Genomic DNA, 10,000 nt, shown 5'->3' with positions numbered 1-10,000 from the left:
TTTTATTAACCATTTAATTGAAAACATGCAAACGTTTGTTTTTTGGGTTTTTTTTTTCAAATAATATTTTAAATTTGATCATGTGACCATTCTTAGATTTTCAATAGCAATGTATTCTGTGTGTAATGTCACTGATGGGGTGCTTCCATCGAGTGCTACATATTCTATGAATACAAAATAACTAGCAGGGAGACCCGACGTTGCCCGGGATTGGATGTTGATCAACGAATATTTCACGCTCCTATATTTTTTATTGTCTTCGAAATCCGTGAAATCGCTTCCCATGCCTCCATGCAGTAACTTAGTCCACAATATGTTATTCTACATTGCGCTCTAGAGAACCTACTGTTTCTTTTAGAGAATTATTTTATATAAACTTCTTTCAAGTTAACTAAAACAAACATTAAGAAATTTATGTGCGGAGGTTGAACATATAGACCACGTCATGCAAAAAAAAAAAAAAACAAAACAAAAAAACACGTAAATTTTGAAGTCTATAATCAACTTACCCAAAGTAGAATTTTCACTGCCCATTATTCTATCATTGTTGCTAACATTGTTGCGACATGGACGAAAACGAAATGGCTTCACCAATTATAGATAAATTAAAATAACGGTTTTGATTATCGGGAGTATTCCAAGACAAAATTTTACGAAGATCACTCCCAGACTTATACACTAAAGTTCTGTAAATTTTAAAGAAAATCTGTCGGCCGTTTCGTAGTCTATAAGGAACGAACTCCTGTTATATATTCGGGATTCTTGTCTTAAAATCTCCTTTCCCTTTTAAGGACCTGTTTCCACGTCGTATTTCTTAAACACAGGTTCGACTTCACATCGATGATGTGAACTTAGTCACGAGCACCAAAACGAATATGTTATATATTCGGGATTGTCATAAAGGAGATTTTGTCAAGGAGATTCGTGTACGTGATCGTCTAGTTTCTAATGGTTTTATTTTTGATGTCTTCGTGGGTGTGTGTTTGTGTGCATGCATTTCTTAACATACCTTTATTCATGTGTCGTCGGTTGTTCCTCTGGTTTTCATTGTCTCTTGGAGGGGAGCTGGCCTGTTGGATGAAGAATTCACTCCAAGACGATGAAATGGTTTTATAGTTTTTATTCACCTTCCAAAGGTCGACACAGAATGGAGGTGAACCTTGCTTGTTTGATGATACACGTCAGCGTCCTCCCCAACCCAGGGGGGGGGACAGCTGAAAAGCCGTCTGTCTTATTCAACACCCGAAAACCCAACTGCCAAGAAAGAATCAGCTAACCTCATCACATGATACCACGTCATCTGGTCAGCTGACCCTTCTTTTGCAAACGTGTCCACTGTCCACGTTATTCACCTCTCTCTCTCTCTCTCTCTCTCCCTCTCCCTCTCTCTTTCTCTATTCTCTAATAGAGACACACAGAGAGAAAATAGAAAGAGTAAGAAAGCCAGAGAGGGGGGGGAGAGATGCTCTTTAACACTCCCACACACACACACACACAATTGAATTTAGAAAGAGATTATCCTACTAAGAGAATTGTATTACACAAACAAAGTTTCTTTCCTGGAAATGCCCAGCTGTGGAACTGTACCGTGGACTTGCTTTCTTACTACAACATGGTCGTCTTCAAGTCCAATGTAAACAAGTTCTTGTTTAGCTGCCTCCTTAAACAATCAATTCTTCTTTATTTCCACCATTAACGATCACTACGTTGTTGTCTGACTGACCACCTTACACTCATCAACCCTTATCTACGAGTGACCTCCAAGCATTGATAATGGGCGGTTCCTTTGCTAAAGAAAGAAAAAAAAAAAAAACTTTATTCGGCATTAAATACATAATAGATGATTGATATTTCAAATAACAAACTGAATCTGCCATTTCTTGTGCTATCAAATCAGGCTGTCTGAAGATATTGGCCTCCTGAACAAAATCGCACCAAACATTAACATTCCTATTTACTGCCCTCTCCACGAGGGCAGAGTAAGACACAAGGTCGGTTTTTAATGTCTGGCAAATCCAGCTCCACAAAAAGGGACAGTCTGGATAAGAACAAAAATTAAAATTGCCTCAGCCATGAAAGATTTCTCCTCCACTGACCGAGGACAGAAGGTGAAGTGTAGTATCAGAACAGATACTACAGTTTGCTCCTGGCAAAAAAAAAAAACCATTAATGTTATTGCTTGTTTCCATTTCTCTTTGTAAAACTCAATCATGTTCTGCAAAAGCAAAAAAACAAAATTCTATAAAATGATTAAACCAAACACCCTGAATAAATATTTGAAGATTAAAGAAAAGCCTGAAACATAAAAACATTTTCTAAAATAACTGAATTAAACATTAAATAACACCGGAAAGGCTTGATATACCGTAAAACAAAACAGCCTAACAAAACGCAGAGTTCAAACCCGCTTTGAAACCTCGTGCTAGTCTGTCTCTGCTCTATCATTATTTTCATGGTAACTACTCGTCTGAGCTCCAATCTATAATACCCCCTTGACAAACTTTCATTAAAAAAAAAAAAAAAACCACTCTCCTAGCTACAACCACTATCAACAATTTTCTCTACTGTACCTAAATCTAAATGTGGATTCCATAAACTAAGCTTCTTTCCTAGAACTGCCCGCCTATGGAGCTTTGTTCTGCTGGCCTGATTTCCAGCTAACAACAATATGATTGTTTTCAAGTCCAATGTAAACAAGTTCTTAGCGAGTCGTCCCCGTTGACTGATCAAATTATATCAAATTCCCACTACTAATGATTACTACACTGTGCATCCATTAACTCTTATCCTCGAGTGGCCTTTGGGCTTTGATAATTAGTGACTCCCTTGCAAAAAAAAAATAAATAAAATAAAAATAACGTCATTATAATAGGAGAATTCTCATGTTCACTTTATATGTAAGCCAAAACTGCATTTACCAGCTTATTGTTCTTGATAATTCACCTTAATGGACCCCAAAACAATTTCGTCCACGTCAAAAAGATATCGATCGTTATTATCATGACAGTTTTTTTTTTATTATTTTAATACAGACAGGTTGGTTTTATCGCATGGAGACAACTGAACCTATTATCATTGTATCTTTAATGATACTGGTCGTAATTAGTTTGTTGGAACCCTCTGGAGACTGATCGAAATTACATGGTGATATTGTCTAATCTAATCAATTTTTCATTTTATACTGTAAAAAAAAAAAAAAAATAAATAAATGAATTAAAAAATTGTTAAAAATAATATAAAAAAAATAAAATAAAATAATATTTTACAACTAGGAAACGCCAGGCAGCCTGCTAGTAAATTAAAAAAAGGGTTATTGATTCCCCGACAAAAGTAGGGTGGACCTGTAAATTCACCCTTGTCCGTTCGTCTGTCTGCACTTTTCTCAATAACTATGCCTTGGAATTTTTTGAAATTTTGCACAAACATTAAACATGATATAAGTAAAAAAGTAACAGAACGGATTTTCCGGGAAAAATCCGGTTGCTCCTAGGGGTGCCTTTCGGGTTAAAATGGCTAAAATTGACACTTTTGTGCTTATTAAAAAAAAAAAAAATTGATGCTTTGGATTTTTCTAAAACTTTTTAAAAAGTTGTAACTAACTGATTTCTATATAATTTTGTTTCTCTATACTTTGCGATAACTTTAGAGTGTGCTCCAAGGGTTCTTTTATATAGCTAATAAAAACACTCCATTTTTGGGACTATTTTACCATATTTGTCCCAAATTTTCTGTGCATGTCTATTTAGCAGTTTTGCATGGTGCTGAACTCAAATTTAAATATATTAAGGCCTTGGGGACATTTGGGGCTAAAAGGGGGGGGGGAGCAAATGATGGACTTAGTCATTTCTTTTTTTTGCATGGTGCAGAACTCAAATTTACATATGTTAAGACCTAAAAATGCACCGTTTGTTCATTTTCACCAGGATTTGACATCCCCTGGAGACTTTTGGGGCTAAATGGGGCCGCGGGGGGGGGGGGCTGAACTTAGTCATTTTTTTTATGCCTCGTTCACTGTGCACTCACGGGGGACCATGCATGCGATGGCACCTATACCAGACGGTGCATATATATATATTTTTTTTTTCAATTAATGTTTCATATGGCGAACGTTGTAATCCTCAGCAAAACATTTATTGGATGGGTTTCTACCAGTGTTTTGTTTATTTCTCGATTTTTGAGCAATTATTGCGACTCTCCAGATGGTCGTCTAATGTTAGTCATTTTTTTTTTTTTCTTGTTTTAACTTAAGCCTCGACACTACTTGTGTTTAAAAAAACATTTTAAAATAAGTTATCCTGATAACAAAGATAAGGTACTCCTCTATCTAGCATATGTTCCTTAGCCTTTTGGCTAGGAGCAAAGTGTAGTATCTGTTCTACTATTACACCTCAGCCATTTCTGTCCTCGATCAGTGGAGGAGAGATAGATCCTTCTAGATTTAATGACATTTTTATTTTTGTTCCTATCCAGAGTGCCCCTTTTTTGGGAGTTGGATTTTCCCCACATGAAAAACCGACCTTGTGTCTAACTCTGCCCTCGTGGGGAGGCAAGTAAATAGGAACATTTATTTGTTATATATTTGTTTTTTTTTTGTTTTTTTTACCTCTATTTCGTTTTATTGTCCATATTGCTAAGTGCACGAAGTGACCCAACTTGCCTCATCCCCGCCAACGAAGGGTGTGTAATTTGAAAATTAAAGAAAATGGAAGAAATTTCGAAATGATTGGTTACTGGTGAAGATCGAACTCACAACCCATGAGCTACAAAATGACTATTTATTGTTCGGCAAATTTACTTGAATAAGAAAAAGGTTAAACAACAAATTATTTGTATTCAGGACAAGATCAAAGTGTAGTATCTGTTCTTCAGATGCTACACTTCAATTTCTTGTTCTCTGTCAGTGGAGGAGAAATCCTTCACGATTAAGACAATTTTTATTTTTGTTCCTTTTCTCCACGTTAAAAAACGACCCTGGTGTCTAACTCTGTCCCGTGGGGAGGCATTGTAAATAGGAACTATCGCTCCAGTAGATGTCTTACTTCAGATGTTTGGATGAGAGCCAAATACGTCCTACGATGGAGTACTGTTGCCAATCTATATATCTATAAAAGTGAACGTGTCTGTCTGTCTGTCTGTGTACATTTCCCTACGCAATAACTGTCAATTTTTAGTCTATAGACTCGAAATTTGAAATACCGGGTACTGAGATTTGGGAAAATCGATGTGACGGGTGTCAGCCAGAAATTTGGCTGTTAAGGGGTCAAATTTCAACGATTTGACCTTTAAGAACTCTACCAAACTCCTCTGACAATTTTGGGTCTAGACACTTGAAATTTTAGATATAGGTTCCTTGAACCTGGATCTAACTTAATAAAGTAATTTGAGCCCGAAACTATAAATTTTAAGGGGTCATAATAGGGGTCAAAGTTTTAAAAAATTAACCATTTTTTTTGTTTTTTTTTGCTTAGCATACACCTCCAAACACCCGAGCAACGCCGGGCACCCCTGCTAGTATATAAAGTAGACTCTTTTTCTATATAAATAATAAAAAAGGAAACCAAAATATGCTGCCATCTTGGAAATACTATCATATTTACTCATTTAAAATGTGTTTTACTCAAATTTCACATGTAATCTATCATATAAAAAGCAGTTGTTTGTGTGTCCAACTAAAAAGTAAAAAAACTACTAACCAAAGACTGACAAAGTTTATTAATTTTATTTTAAGCGGCGTTGCCCCAAATGTATAATATCTGAAAATAAAACAACATTATTCATTATTTGGGTGTCAACTGGACCAGGTTTCATCCGGGGGGGAGAAGGTGGGGTCGGTTTTTTTAGCTATTATCAATGCTATCGATTATATAAAGGAGAGGTGAACGAGGGAGTTGAGTAGAAGGATGTGAAAAAGAGGGAAAGAGAGCAGATAGAGACGTATTGAAAGAGAGGTCGAAGTTTTAATATAAAGATGTTACATTCCATTTTAAACTGGCTCTATTTTTTATGACCCTGAGCAGTACCGGGTAGCCAAAGTAGTACTAAATAATCTTTAATGCCAAAAATGTTTATCATGCCATAATATTAAAAATATTACATTTAGGGACCTCAACAATGAAGAGGTGGAATTTTGCTGCTTTTTGAGTTAGCTGGGAGTATGCATGTCGAGGGAGGCACAGGTGCTATGAATCCATTAGGGCACATTAGATTAAAATACTTGTAAAACAGACACAGGGTAGCGACATTATGACAATGGGATAGAGGATGAAGTTTGGCTAACACTGCGTGACCTACTAGATTTGAGACTCTTTTTTTGGGACCATGTCTAAGAGTGGTAGACGAACCAGCCCAGATGTGACAAAAATATTTTATATATGGGCAAATTGAAACTGAAAATTATCCCTTGCCATTAAAAAAACAAAAAAACAAAAAAAACTATAAAATCAATTAAAAAAAAAAACATTCGATTGGAGATGGTAGTGGTTCTAAAATAATACTGAAATTTCAGCGTAGCATACCCAGAGTGCATGCTACGCCAGGACAACTATCATTAAATAAGCTGGTAGGTACAAACAAACGTATGAATTCAGCGGATGAATGATAAGCGTGTTTTCCTCACTAATCTCTCTTCTTTTATTGGCATGGCAACCAGACTGTTTTTTTTTTATTTTTATTTGTTGTGTTTGATGCTAGCATGCGGGATGAAGGATGAAGTGGTACGAAGTGGCGAAAAAGACGAGTGGTCACTTGTTTAATAAGTAATGGACATTTGGTAGTCACTTTGTGCGGTAAACAAAAAGTCGGCCCGGTCGTCATTTCTGCAGATTAAAGTATGTCCTCTGTGGAAGAAGGAGGCGGACCCGGGAGGGAAGTGTGTACTTAGCCCAATTACATTAAGAGATTCTTTTTCAGCTAAGTTAAGCAGATTTCCCCAGCCGGTTCTTTCCCAAAAGTCGACTGAACCACAAGGTTCAGAGAATAATGGACTCTCTTAATACTCACTCACACAATTTGGTGTGTCTGTCTGTAATTGAAACTATCTCATCGTTTTCAAAGTTAGGTCAAATTCTCGATGGTTTCTACAGGTGACCAAAATTAAGTACTAAAAGGGAATCTAATATATAAAATGTAAAATGTGTGTTAATGTGTACATCTGTGTGTGTTTGTGTATGTCTCCCAAAAGCTTTCGACAGATGCGTTGGAGCGTGATAAAATTGATATGATTAGAGAGATAGATCTCTCGGACGACAAATATAAAAAATTGGCCAAAAAGATTAATTCTTTCACCGTCAATTGGGCTTTTTTTCTTTTTCTTTTTTTCTTGTAAGGAAGGTTCAGTTTTTGCGTCAACATTTCTGCAAAGTCATTCATGCTTCGTGATCTCAACGTACATTTTAAACACATTATTTTGAAGGCCCATGACGTCACAAGTGCACCGTGGCAGAGTCGGTTAACGTGTTTGCTTTTATTTACCTCCTTTTCCTCTTTCGCATTACAGGTTCGAGCCTGGCTATGCGGCTAATTTATTTATTTATTTTATTTTTTTGCGCTCGCATGGGGGCACACGCTATTATTTTAGTTGTTGGGGTTGGTTGACCAATAGCCTTACTATTCACACCCTGGCAACGTCGGGGACCCATGCTAGTTGTTAATAAAATCCACTACAGTTCAATCATGTTTAGTACTAATAAATTTTAGTTAATGTTTGACTTGTCATTGTAACCTGCTTGGTGCTTAACTTCTCCTCCCCTAAAAAGAAATCCCATGACATCTCAAAGAAAGGGGAAGGGATTTACAGTAAAATAGTCTGGCTGAATCATTGTTGAGAGAGAGAGAGAGAAATAAAGAAAGAGAGAGAAAGCTAGTTACTCTCCTTTAACAACTCCAAGACCTCTCTAACCACTGATATATATAACAAATAACACCCTCCCTGACAATTCTTTTTTCAAATTCCTCGAACTAACATTCGCAGGCAATATGAACTGAAACAAATACATTGAGGATATTGCAAAGACTGCTGCAAAAAGTGGGTTCCCTCTATCGAGCTAGAATCTACTCACACTTGAGTATCTTGTACCTCTACAAGGCCACTATTCGCTCATGCATGGAGTATTGTTGCCACATCTGGGCTGGTGCATCTACCACTAGCCTCTCCCTCTTAGGGTCCAAAAAAGAGTTTTCAATCTAATAGGTCCCACTTTGTCAATTAAACTCCAGCCCCTGTCTCATCACCACAGCGTTGCATCTCTGTGCCTGTTTTACAAATATTTTAATAGAATGTGCTCTGCTGAACTTGTTGCACTTGTGCCCCCTCGACGTACATATCCCCGACAAACCCGCTAAGCAACAAAATCACACCCCTTCACTGTTGAAGATATCTAAATGCCAGAAAGCTTTCTACTCTAATATTTTCTTCCCTTGAACAGTTAGACTTTAAAATTCCCTTCCTGCTAGCTGCTTCCGTGACTGTACTTATATGCAGAAGTTTAAATGTAAGGTAAACCAGCATCTTGTTAATCTTTGTTAGGTATGGTTCAAAATAGTAACCCTTTACGTCTAAATGGCGATATGACTTGTTAGGGAGTAAAAAAAAAAATTTAAAAAAAAAAAAAAGAAAGAGAAAGAAAGAAAAGGGAGGTAGAGAGAGAGAGAGACAGATAGAAGGAGGTCGAGAGAGAAAGAAAAAGGAAGTGGAGAGATAAGAAGGTAGAGAGAGAAAGAAGAAAAGAGAAGGCGGTAGAAAAAGAGAAAGAGTTAGCGAGAGAATGAGGAGAAGGCAGAGGAAGAAGACAGCTAGAGAGAAAGAGAAAAGTAGGAGAAGGGAAAGAGAAATATATTAAGGAGGTAAAGAGAGGGGGGAAAGGAAGAGACGGAGGTGTATAAGAGAGAGAGAGAGAGAGAGATGTGTTGGATGAAATCGTAAAGAGTTTAACGAATTAACCATAAATATGAATGATGGATGATTGTGGTTATTTGCTGGAGTCGTTGACTCCGCGAGGTCAGCAAAGATCGCAGTGATCAACCCGCCACCTCGAACATGCTGCAGAAGGATTTGCAAATGAGCAATTTGATGACCGTTGATCTATGGTAATAGCACAGACCAGATGAACATTTTGCCCTCGCCATTTCTTCGGCAGAAACGAGACTCGGGTTCAAGAATGCTAATTCCGCATTTTACATTGATATCTTGGAAAACACACACACACACACACACACACACACACACACACACACACACACACACACACACACAAATATGACCCATGGGGTCACCCATAGAGCTTGGTTTAAATTATTGGAATCAGGTAAACGTTAATTTTCAACATAAGACAAACTTAATAATTAGTCTATTTATTGGAATCTTTTGAGATGAGTAATATGTGTATTTATTTATTTCTGGACTGTTATCATAGCTGAAACAACGACAACTATCAAGATGAAGATGAGATTAAAAGTCCGCGAATAAATAAGTAAATAAATAGTGGCTTTCTGCTTGTTGTTTCTCTCTTTATCCTCTTCAACTGGGTGTTATTTTGTTTCCGAGTTTTTGAGATGAGGATTAATAATTTGTAACCATATCCATAGGCATGTGGAATAAATTCGATTTGGTTTTAAGCCAGTAAAAATAGCTGCCCAGGGGTCAAAATTGAAAAACGAATTCAACTTGTCAAGAGTAAGGCGACTAAACCTGTCACTTCTGCACATGTGCAAATATACATTAATAGTTTAAAGTTGCTTAATTTTTACGGTTTTCTTTTCCATCTGTTGATAGCTCAAGTGGTAATGACTAAGGCTGGAGTGCTAAATGTTTTGGTTTCGATTCTAGCTGATGGCACCCAAGTTATTATTTTTGTTTGTAACATTTGAAATAATTATTACTTATTAGGTACAATATAATAAAGATAATTAGCTCTATAATAATAGCTACAAAATCTGCATGAATTAAAATATCATATTTAATCATATTTTACGGACAGTCCACGCCAGCGGAAAGGGGGTCCTA

General features: G+C 36.8%; 1 protein-coding gene across 7 annotated transcripts in view; it reads left to right on the top strand.

Moving 5' to 3' along the window:
* Positions 1-10,000, top strand: part of LOC145252782 (E3 ubiquitin-protein ligase PDZRN3-like) — a 596,515-nt gene that overhangs the window by 567,723 nt on the left and 18,792 nt on the right. The gene's annotated exons all lie outside the window — the stretch shown is intronic.

The sequence above is a fragment of the Euprymna scolopes genome, chromosome 29 (assembly GCF_053919585.1).
Source record: "Euprymna scolopes isolate OS-2025 chromosome 29, ASM5391958v1, whole genome shotgun sequence".
NCBI classification, from domain to species: domain Eukaryota; kingdom Metazoa; phylum Mollusca; class Cephalopoda; order Sepiida; family Sepiolidae; genus Euprymna; species Euprymna scolopes.
This window is presented reverse-complemented; position numbering and strand designations above follow the sequence as displayed.